General features: G+C 33.4%; 6 non-coding genes across 6 annotated transcripts; all 6 read left to right on the top strand.

Annotated features, from left to right (window-relative positions):
• Window positions 1-208: 208 nt before the first annotated feature.
• Window positions 209-351, top strand: LOC134591686 (U12 minor spliceosomal RNA). The gene has a single exon (XR_010088424.1). It is a non-coding gene; the product is annotated as a U12 minor spliceosomal RNA (small nuclear RNA).
• Window positions 352-1,760: 1,409 nt separating this feature from the next.
• On the top strand, window positions 1,761-1,903 carry LOC134591792 (U12 minor spliceosomal RNA). Its single transcript, XR_010088515.1, has one exon. It is a non-coding gene; the product is annotated as a U12 minor spliceosomal RNA (small nuclear RNA).
• A 1,413-nt stretch (window positions 1,904-3,316) lies between these two features.
• Window positions 3,317-3,459, top strand: LOC134591669 (U12 minor spliceosomal RNA). The gene has a single exon (XR_010088410.1). It is a non-coding gene; the product is annotated as a U12 minor spliceosomal RNA (small nuclear RNA).
• Window positions 3,460-5,312: 1,853 nt separating this feature from the next.
• Window positions 5,313-5,455, top strand: LOC134591623 (U12 minor spliceosomal RNA). Its single transcript, XR_010088370.1, has one exon. It is a non-coding gene; the product is annotated as a U12 minor spliceosomal RNA (small nuclear RNA).
• A 1,853-nt stretch (window positions 5,456-7,308) lies between these two features.
• LOC134591666 (U12 minor spliceosomal RNA) lies at window positions 7,309-7,451 on the top strand. The gene has a single exon (XR_010088407.1). It is a non-coding gene; the product is annotated as a U12 minor spliceosomal RNA (small nuclear RNA).
• A 1,854-nt stretch (window positions 7,452-9,305) lies between these two features.
• LOC134591622 (U12 minor spliceosomal RNA) lies at window positions 9,306-9,448 on the top strand. Its single transcript, XR_010088369.1, has one exon. It is a non-coding gene; the product is annotated as a U12 minor spliceosomal RNA (small nuclear RNA).
• Window positions 9,449-12,079: the final 2,631 nt, after the last annotated feature.

Raw genomic sequence — 12,079 nt, 5'->3', positions numbered from 1 at the left:
TATTTGTATATTGCATGTGCTTATTTCCTTACATATTAATTTAATTTCCGTTTGGAAAACAAAAATTAAATAGCTATATATCTCTTTTATTAGGAAATGGTTTGTTGGCCCAAATCCGTGTTAGTTTCATGAAAGTATTTCAGTATGTCACACCAATTTCACTAAGAGGTACCCCAGAAACCATGCAGCGCATGTGGCTTTGTCATGTATGCCTTAAACTAATGAGTAAGGAAAATAACAAGTTGGGGTAATGCCTAACTTCAATATTATGACCAATTTTTGTTTGGGTATAGGTTACCCCTTGGAGGATTCACGTACTTTGTGGGACCTCTAGGTGCTGTGATCTGCCCTATCCTTGTGTCGTATAAAAATTTGATTAGTGGGAACCTTTTTGTATCCATATATCTTACATCATACTAACTAGGACATGTGAGAAAAAAAATATAATTAGAATAGCAATTTTGTATAGGCCTATTTAATTGGCTACTTTCCTACTCCTTTCTAAAATGATATTGTGTTGCCAATTCCAACCTGTCAGTGCAGCATGAACTGAAACATCCAAGCAATTAAAGCAATGTACAGAAAATGATATGGAAAGTAAAATTTTAAAATATCTATTCTATTTTTGGAACAAATAAAGGCTTTTTCTTACTATTGAAAAAGCTGTTAAACAATAAGCAATAGAGCTATAATCACAACAGGACCTTGCATGTCAATAATATGCCTGGTTAATAGAATAGCATTAAGGTTAAAGTGACATCATAATTTAATATTCAATTTTCCAAAAAATCAGTTTTATTAAACCTTGATTTACATTGTAGATGATTACTGCAATATCTATCAAATTTTTTTTACAATAATAGAATTGAAATGACATGACAGCAATTTCTAGAGTAAAATATTCTTAAATGTGAACTTAATCATTTGCATAAATAACAGAGTAGGCGTGGCTTAACATACTGATTTTTTTCAACAGAAAAGTTACCTTTTTCTTTGATTTTATTCTCAGGATCTCTTTTATTCTTTTTTTAAATTGATTTGTACGTATAACTATAACATACAACAATCAAGTCATAAAATGACATACATTCCTTCTCTCAAAGAGAAAGAAAAGGAAAAATACAAGAACAAGCCAGAAAAATATATAAATTATATGTAACAATTTTCCAACATAATGTATTATTTTTCTACAACTTTGTATGTTCTGGTCAGGAGATCTATATGATATTGAATATTCATTTGCATAGTAAAAGTTTATTTCAATACTATATATGGTTTACATATATATATCAATGTTGGCGTGTCCATGAATTCACTGAATCTTGGTTAGTGCCTAATGTTTGGAACTTAGACTAGTAATTTATTAGCTTTACATGACTAATATGTCTATTATTATATTTTCCCTTTTTGATTCCCATTGTAAAATGAGTCCAGTTGTTACATGTAATTACACATTCCAGTCTAGTAAACTGCCCAGGTTTACCTACATCATCTAGTATTTACACTGCAATTAGAGGTTAAGGGTGGCTATATGGAAATTCAAGTTACTTTATATTTGTATATTGCATGTGCCTATTTCCTTACATATTAATTTAATTTCCGTTTGGAAAACAAAAATTAAATAGCTATATATCTCTTTTATTAGGAAATGGTTTGTTGGCCCAAATCCGTGTTAGTTTCATGAAAGTTTTTCAGTATGTCACACCAATTTCACTAAGAGGTACCCCAGAAACCATGCAGCGCATGTGGCTTTGTCATGTATGCCTTAAACTAATGAGTAAGGAAAATAACAAGTTGGGGTAATGCCTAACTTCAATATTATGACCAATTTTTGTTTGGGTATAGGTTACCCCTTGGAGGATTCACGTACTTTGTGGGACCTCAAGGTGCTGTGATCTGCCCTATCCTTGTGTCGTGTAAAAATTTGATTTGTGGGAACCTTTTTGTATCCATATATCTTACATCATACTAACTAGGACATGTGAGAAAAAAATATATAATTAGAATAGCAATTTTGTATAGGCCTATTTAATTGGCTACTTTCCTACTCCTTTCTAAAATGATATTGTGTTGCCAATTCCAACCTGTCAGTGCAGCATGAACTGAAACATCCAAGCAATTAAAGCAATGTACAGAAAATGATATGGAAAGTAAAATTTTAAAATATCTATTCTATTTTTGGAACAAATAAAGGCTTTTTCTTACTATAGAAAAAGCTGTTAAACAATAAGCAATAGAGCTATAATCACAACAGGAGCTTGCATGTCCATAATATGCCTGGTTAATAGACAAGCATTAAGGTTAAGGTGACATCATAATTTAATATTCCATTTTCCAAAAAATCAGTTTTATTAAACCTTGATTTACATGTTAGGTGATTACTGCAATATCTATCAAAATTTTTTACAAAAATAGAATTGAAATGACATGACAGCAATTTCTAGAGTAAAATATTCTTAAATGTGAACTTAATCATTTGCATAAATAACAGAGTAGGCGTGGCTTAACTTACTGATTTTTTTCAACAGAAAAGTTACCTTTTTCTTTGATTTTATTCCCAGGATCTCTTTTATTCTTTTTTTAAATTGATTTGTACGTACAACTATAACATACAACAATCAAGTCATAAAATGACATACATTCCTTCTCTCAAAGAGAAAGAAAAGGAAAAACACAAGAACAAGCCAGAAAAAGATATAAATTATATGTAACAATTTTCCAACATAATGTATTATTTTTCTACAACTTTGTTTGTTCTGGTCAGGAGATCTATATGATAGTGAATATTCATTTGCATAGTAAAAGTTTATTTCAATACTATATATGGTTTACATATATATATATATCAATGTTGGTGTGTCCATGAATTCACTGAATCTTGGTTAGTGCCTAATGTTTGGAACTTAGACTAGTAATTTATTAGCTTTACATGACTAATATGTCTATTACAATATTTTCCCTTTTTGATTACCATTGTAAAATGAGTCCAGTTGTTACATGTAATTACACATTCCAGTCTAGTAAACTGCCCAGGTTTACCTACATCGTCTAGTATTTACACTGCAATTAGAGGTTAAGGGTGGCTATATGGAAATTCAAGTTACTTTATATTTGTATATTGCATGTGCTTATTTCCTTACATATTAATTTAATTTCCGTTTGGAAAACAAAAATTAAATAGCTATATATCTCTTTTATTAGGAAATGGTTTGTTGGCCCAAATCCGTGTTAGTTTCATGAAAGTTTTTCAGTATGTCACACCAATTTCACTAAGAGGTAGCCCAGAAACCATGCAGCGCATGTGGCTTTGTCATGTATGCCTTAAACTAATGAGTAAGGAAAATAACAAGTTGGGGTAATGCCTAACTTCAATATTATGACCAATTTTTGTTTGGGTATAGGTTACCCCTTGGAGGATTCACCTACTTTGTGGGATCTCTAGGTGCTGTGATCTGCCCTATCCTTGTGTCGTATAAAAATTAGATTAGTGGGAACCTTTTTGTATCCATATATCTTACATAATACTAGGACATGTGAGAAAAAAAATATACTTAGAATACCAATTTTGTATAGGCCTATTTAATAGGCTACTTTCCTGCTCCTTTCTAAAATGATATTGTGTTGCCAATTCCAACCTGTCAGTGCAGCATGATGATTCATGAGCCCAAGAGACTAAGCAAAAAGCAATGCATACGAATGCGTATAGTGAGTGTTCGGGAGTTTACTAATAGTGCCAATACATTTTCATGCTATTGATAGCGTTTGGGCATTTGGCGGTTTGGGAGTTATTTCAGGAGTTTGTGGCGTAAAATCAGGGAAATAGAACATTGTTCAATGCCATGTTGTGATCAATGTACGAAATTTGAAATTAATGGTTTGACTTTGTTAATTTAAGGCTATTCGGTATTGAGGGAACTGATTTTTATGTTAAATTCATCTGGTTCAATTAAATCGCGCCTAATGAATGAATGAATTTCCATCGAAAATGAATGGAAAAATGGACCGATTTCTCTTCTGACAAAACCAAATTATTTCCGTACAAATGCATTCATACGAAACAAAAATTTCGGAGGTGCCCAAATCTAGTTGACAACTATGTGAACTGAAACATCCAAGCAATTAAAGCAATGTACAGAAAATGATATGGAAAGTACAATTTTAAAATATCTATTCTATTTTTGGAACAAATAAAGGCTTTTTCTTACTATAGAAAAAGCTGTTAAACAATAAGCAATAGAGTTATAATCATAACAGGAGCTTGCATGTCCATAATATGCCTGGTTAATAGACAAGCATTAAGGTTAAAGTGACATCATAATTTAATATTCCATTTTCCAAAAAATCAGTTTTATTAACCCTTGATTTACATGTTAGGTGATTACTGCAATATCTATCAAAATTTTTTACAAAAATAGAATTGAAATGACATGACAGCAATTTCTAGAGTAAAATATTCTTAAATGTGAACTTAATCATTTGCATAAATAACAGAGTAGGCGTGGCTTAACATACTGATTTTTTTCAACAGAAAAGTTACCTTTTTCTTTGATTTTATTCCCAGGATCTCTTTTATTCTTTTTTTAAATTGATTTGTACGTATAACTATAACATACAACAATCAAGTCATAAAATGACATACATTCCTTCTCTCAAAGAGAAAGAAAAGGAAAAACACAAGAACAAGCCAGAAAAAGATATAAATTATATGTAACAATTTTCCAACATAATGTATTATTTTTCTACAACTTTGTTTGTTCTGGTCAGGAGATCTATATGATATTGAATATTCATTTGCATAGTAAAAGTTTATTTCAATACTATATATGGTTTACATATATATATCAATGTTGGTGTGTCCATGAATTCACTGAATCTTGGTTAGTGCCTAATGTTTGGAACTTAGACTAGTAATTTATTAGCTTTACATGACTAATATGTCTATTATTATATTTTCCCTTTTTGATTCCCATTGTAAAATGAGTCCAGTTGTTACATGTAATTACACATTCCAGTCTAGTAAACTGCCCAGGTTTACCTACATCATCTAGTATTTACACTGCAATTCGAGGTTAAGGGTGGCTATATGGAAATTCAAGTTACTTTATATTTGTATATTGCATGTGCTTATTTCCTTACATATTAATTTAATTTCCGTTTGGAAAACAAAAATTAAATAGCTATATATCTCTTTTATTAGGAAATGGTTTGTTGGCCCAAATCCGTGTTAGTTTCATGAAAGTATTTCAGTATGTCACACCAATTTCACTAAGAGGTACCCCAGAAACCATGCAGCGCATGTGGCTTTGTCATGTATGCCTTAAACTAATGAGTAAGGAAAATAACAAGTTGGGGTAATGCCTAACTTCAATATTATGACCAATTTTTGTTTGGGTATAGGTTACCCCTTGGAGGATCCACCTACTTTGTGGGACCTCTAGGTGCTGTGATCTGCCCTATCCTTGTGTCGTATAAAAATTTGATTAGTGGGAACCTTTTTGCATCCATATATCTTACATCATACTAGGACATGTGAGAAAAAAAATATACTTAGAATAGCAATTTTGTATAGGCCTATTTAATTGGCTACTTTCCTACTCCTTTCTAAAATGATATTGTGTTGCCAATTCCAACCTGTCAGTGCAGCATGATGATTCATGAGCCCAAGAGACTAAGCAAAAAGCAATGCATACGAATGCGTATAGTGAGTGTTCGGGAGTTTACTAATAGTGCCAATACATTTTCATGCTATTGATAGCGTTTGGGCATTTGGCGGTTTGGGAGTTATTTCAGGAGTTTGTGGCGTAAAATCAGGGAAATATAACATTGTTCAATGCCATGTTGTGATCAATGTACGAAATTTGAAATTAATGGTTTGACTTTGTTAATTTAAGGCTATTCGGTATTGAGGGAACTGATTTTTATGTTAAATTCATCTGGTTCAATTAAATCGCGCCTAATGAATGAATGAATTTCCATCGAAAATGAATGGAAAAATTGACAGATTTCTCTTCTGACAAAACCAATTTTTTTCCGTACAAATGCATTCATACGAAACAAAAATTTCGGAGGTGCCCAAATCTAGTTGACAACTATTTGAACCGAAACATCCATGCAATTAAAGCAATGTACAGAAAATGATATGGAAAGTAAAAGTGTAAAATATCTATTCCAATTTTGGAACAAATAAAGGCTTTTTCTTACTATAGAAAAAGCTGTTAAACAATAAGCAATAGAGCTATAATCACAACAGAACCTTGCATGTCAATAATATGCCTGGTTAATAGACAAGCATTAAGGTTAAAGTGACATCATAATTTAATATTCCATTTTCCAAAAAATCAGTTTTATTAAACCTTGATTTACATTGTAGATGATTACTGCAATATCTATCAAATTTGTTTACAAAAATAGAATTGAAATGACATGACAGCAATTTCTAGAGTAAAATATTCTTAAATGTGAACTTAATCATTTGCATAAATAACAGAGTAGGCGTGGCTTAACATACTGATTTTTTTCAACAGAAAAGTTACCTTTTTCTTTGATTTTATTCCCAGGATCTCTTTTATTCTTTTTTTAAATTGATTTGTACGTATAACTTTAACATACAACAATCAAGTCATAAAATGACATACATTCCTTCTCTCAAAGAGAAAGAAAAGGAAAAACACAAGAACAAGCCAGAAAAAGATATAAATTATATGTAACAATTTTCCAACATAATGTATTATTTTTCTACAACTTTGTTTGTTCTGGTCAGGAGATCTATATGATATTGAATATTCATTTGCATAGTAAAAGTTTATTTCAATACTATATATGGTTTACATATATATATCAATGTTGGTGTGTCCATGAATTCACTGAATCTTGGTTAGTGCCTAATGTTTGGAACTTAGACTAGTAATTTATTAGCTTTACATGACTAATATGTCTATTGCAATATTTTCCCTTTTTGATTCCCATTGTAAAATGAGTCCAGTTGTTACATGTAATTACACATTCCAGTCTAGTAAACTGCCCAGGTTTACCTACATCATCTAGTATTTACACTGCAATTAGAGGTTAAGGGTGGCTATATGGAAATTCAAGTTACTTTATATTTGTATATTGCATGTGCCTATTTCCTTACATATTAATTTAATTTCCGTTTGGAAAACAAAAATTAAATAGCTATATATCTCTTTTATTAGGAAATGGTTTGTTGGCCCAAATCCGTGTTAGTTTCATGAAAGTATTTCAGTATGTCACACCAATTTCACTAAGAGGTACCCCAGAAACCATGCAGCGCATGTGGCTTTGTCATGTATGCCTTAAACTAATGAGTAAGGAAAATAACAAGTTGGGGTAATGCCTAACTTCAATATTATGACCAATTTTTGTTTGGGTATAGGTTACCCCTTGGAGGATCCACCTACTTTGTGGGACCTTTAGGTTCTGTGATCTGCCCTATCCTTGTGTCGTGTAAAAATTAGATTAGTGGGAACCTTTTTGTATCCATATATTTTACATCATACTAGGACATGTGAGAAAAAAAAATATACTTAGAATAGCAATTTTGTATAGGCCTATTTAATTGGCTACTTTCCTACTCCTTTCTAAAATGATATTGTGTTGCCAATTCCAACCTGTCAGTGCAGCATGATTATTCATGAGCCCAAGAGACTAAGCAAAAAGCAATGCATACGAATGCGTGTAGTGAGTGTTCGGAAGTTTACTAATAGTGCCAATACATTTTCATGCGATTGATAGCGTTTGGGCATTTGGCGGTTTGGGAGTTATTTCAGGAGTTTGTGGCGTAAAATCAGGGAAATAGAACATTGTTCAATGCCATGTTGTGATCAATGTACGAAATTTGAAATTAATGGTTTGACTTTGTTAATTTAAGGCTATTCGGTATTGAGGGAACTGATTTTTATGTTAAATTCATCTGGTTCAATTAAATCGCGCCTAATGAATGAATGAATTTCCATCGAAAATGAATGGAAAAATGGACAGATTTCTCTTCTGACAAAACCAATTTTTTTCCGTACAAATGCATTCATACGAAACAAAAATTTCGGAGGTGCCCAAATCTAGTTGACAACTATGTGAACTGAAACATCCAAGCAATTAAAGCAATGTACAGAAAAAGATATGGAAAGTAAAATTTTAAAATATCTATTCTATTTTTGGAACAAATAAAGGCTTTTTCTTACTATAGAAAAAGCTGTTAAACAATAAGCAATAGAGCTATAATTACAACAGGAGCTTGCATGTCCATAATATGCCTGGTTAATAGACAAGCATCAAGGTTAAAGTGACATCATAATTTAATATTCCATTTTCCAAAAAATCAGTTTTATTAAACCTTGATTTACATTGTAGATGATTACTGCAATATCTATCAAAATTTTTTTAAAAAATAGAATTGAAATGACATGACAGCAATTTCTAGAGTAAAATATTCTTAAATGTGAACTTAATCATTTGCATAAATAACAGAGTAGGCGTGGCTTAACATACTGATTTTTTTCAACAGAAAAGTTACCTTTTTCTTTGATTTTATTCCCAGGATCTCTTTTAATCTTTTTTTAAATTGATTTGTACGTATAACTATAACATACAACAATCAAGTCATAAAATGACATACATTCCTTCTCTCAAAGAGAAAGAAAAGGAAAAACACAAGAACAAGCCAGAAAAAGATATAAATTATATGTAACAATTTTCCAACATAATGTATTATTTTTCTACAACTTTGTTTGTTCTGGTCAGGAGATCTATATGATATTGAATATTCATTTGCATAGTAAAAGTTTATTTCAATACTATATATGGTTTACATATATATATCAATGTTGGTGTGTCCATGAATTCACTGAATCTTGGTTAGTGCCTAATGTTTGGAACTTAGACTAGTAATTTATTAGCTTTACATGACTAATATGTCTATTATTATATTTTCCCATTTTGATTCCCATTGTAAAATGAGTCCAGTTGTTACATGTAATTAAACATTCCAGTCTAGTAAACTGCCCAGGTTTACCTACATCATCTAGTATTTACACTGCAATTAGAGGTTAAGGGTGGCTATATGGAAATTCAAGTTACTTTATATTTGTATATTGCATGTGCCTATTTCCTTACATAGTAATTTAATTTCCGTTTGGAAAACAAAAATTAAGTAGCTATATATCTCTTTTATTAGGAAATGGTTTGTTGGCCCAAATCCGTGTTAGTTTCATGAAAGTTTTTCAGTATGTCACACCAATTTCACTAAGAGGTACCCCAGAAACCATGCAGCGCATGTGGCTTTGTCATGTATGCCTTAAACTAATGAGTAAGGAAAATAACAAGTTGGGGTAATGCCTAACTTCAATATTATGACCAATTTTTGTTTGGGTATAGGTTACCCCTTGGAGGATCCACCTACTTTGTGGGACCTCTAGGTGCTGTGATCTGCCCTATCCTTGTGTCGTATAAAAATTAGATTAGTGGGAACCTTTTTGTATCCATATATCTTACATCATACTAGGACATGTGAGAAAAAAATATACTTAGAATAGCAATTTTGTATAGGCCTATTTAATTGGCTACTTTCCTGCTCCTTTCTAAAATGATATTGTGTTGCCAATTCCAACCTGTCAGTGCAGCATGATGATTCATGAGCCCAAGAGACTAAGCAAAAAGCAATGCATACGAATGCGTATAGTGAGTGTTAGGGAGTGTACTGATAGTGCCAATACATTTTCATGCTATTGATAGCGTTTGGGCATTTGGCGGTTTGGGAGTTATTTCAGGAGTTTGTGGCGTAAAATCAGGGAAATAGAACATTGTTCAATGCCATGTTGTGATCAATGTACGAAATTTGAAATTAATGGTTTGACTTTGTTAATTTAAGGCTATTCGGTATTGAGGGAACTGATTTTTATGTTAAATTCATCTGGTTCAATTAAATCGCGCCTAATGAATGAATGAATGAATTTCCATCGAAAATGAATGGAAAAATGGACAGATTTCTCTTCTGACAAAACCAATTTTTTTCCGTACAAATGCATTCATACGAAACAAAAATTTCGGAGGTCCCCAAATCTAGTTGACAACTATGTGAAGTGAAACATCCAAGCAATTAAAGCAATGTACAGAAAATGATATGGAAAGTAAAATTTTAAAATATCTCTTCTATTTTTGGAACAAATAAAGGCTTTTTCTTACTATAGAAAAAGCTGTGAACCCTTTCAGGACCGCGGACGGTTCAGGACCGTCAGCGGTAAAACGTGCGTTTGGACCGCTGACGGTCCTGAACCGTCATAGCGGAAAACGGGCTGCAGGAAGCGATCAAAGATCGCTCTTGCCAGTACAATGATGTTACTATCTGCCAGACATCCCAGGCAGATAGTAACAGCCAATTACGGTGTGTGAGCGATCCGCGATCGCTCACAATTGGCTGCTGTCAAAGTGGGTGTTACAAACACTCACTTTGACAGTGATCTCTGCCCCTCTCTCCTCTGTAGCGTTTTGTGAGGCGAGAGAGACAGAGATCGTGATAGTTTGTTGCAGCAGAGTGTTCCAGAGAGTTGTAAAAAGTATCAGCAGTGAATTAAAAATCCATTTTAACCCCTTCCCTGCCAGATCTGTTTCAGCAGTGCATTTGTACTGTCTGTCTTTTTTTTTTTGCCCTTAAAGGGTTAAATTTGTTTTAAAAATATTTGTCTTAGTCTGTCTTAGTCTGTCTTAGTCCGTCTTAGTCTGTCGTAGTCTGTCGTAGTCTGTCTTAGTCTGTCGTAGTCAGTCAGTTTCCTTCCCCCAAATCTCCATTAGATTTTTGTGACAGGAGTTAGTTTAGGGATTGCTGTTTAGTATGTTTTAGTTAAAAAAAAAAAAAAAAAAAAGTATAAATTTTTTTTTGTGTGTTTGTAATTTGTTTTAGTCGTGTGTAAAACATGCAGCGTATGTATAACTTGCAGGAGGCATATGCCTTCTTGGCGTCAGACTCTGACGCCACTGACACTGCGTCAGATTTTGACCCAGGTCAGTTTTCTGACATGTCTAGTCAAGACGACATGTCATCTGTGTGTGAGCCGGCTGAAGAAAGAAGCTGTGCTTCCTCTGCTATGCCAAATGTGGAGGAGGACTGGGTACCTCCACAGTTAGCCGAGCCCAACGTCCCCCCTTTTAGTGCCAACGCAGGCATTAATGTTAATGTGGATGGCTTCTCCCCAATGCAGTATGTAGAACTATTTTTAGGGGATACCATCTGGGAGGAGATTGCTTCCCAGACTAACTTGTATGCTACCCAATTTATTGACAACAATCCAGGTAGCTATACAGCCAGGGAGCATGACTGGCATCCCACAGATGTCCCAGAGCTTAAAAAGTTCTGGGCTCTTACAATGCTCATGGGGATTATAAAAAAGCCATCGATTCGCTCATACTGGAGCACCAACCCAATAATGTCGAGTCCAGTATTCTCCCAAACCATGCCTAGAGCCAGATACGAGTTACTGCTGAGATTTTTAAATTTCAGTGACAATACCCTCTGTCACCCTAGAGATCACCCCCAATACGATAGGCTTTATAAAATACGCCCACTGCTAGACCATTTTCAGGACAAATTTTCGGATGTTTATACCCCCCAACAAAATTTATCCATAGATGAATCTCTAATGAAATACAAAGGGAGATTAGGGTTCAGACAATACATCCCCTCAAAGCGCTCTAGGTATGGCATTAAACTGTACAAACTGTGTGAGAGCGAAAGCGGATACACATTTGCCTTTCGTGTATATGAGGGGAAAGATGGTCAACTGGACCCTCCTGACTGTCCTGACTCCCTGGGGACAAGTGGGAAACTTGTATGGGACCTACTAAACCCCTTGTTTAATAAAGGTTACCACCTTTATGTGGATAATTTTTATAGTAGTGTCCGTCTATTTAAAACACTTTATGCTTTACAGACACTGGCCTGCGGCACTGCCAGAAAAAATTCCAAAGACTTTCCACGATCTCTCATAGATGCAAAATTAAAAAAAGGCGAATGTAAAGCACTTCGGAAAGCTGAGGTGCTTGCACTAAAATTTAGGGACAGGAAGGATGT

The sequence above is a fragment of the Pelobates fuscus genome, chromosome 2, assembly GCF_036172605.1.
Source record: "Pelobates fuscus isolate aPelFus1 chromosome 2, aPelFus1.pri, whole genome shotgun sequence".
Lineage (NCBI taxonomy): Eukaryota > Metazoa > Chordata > Amphibia > Anura > Pelobatidae > Pelobates > Pelobates fuscus.
This window is presented reverse-complemented; position numbering and strand designations above follow the sequence as displayed.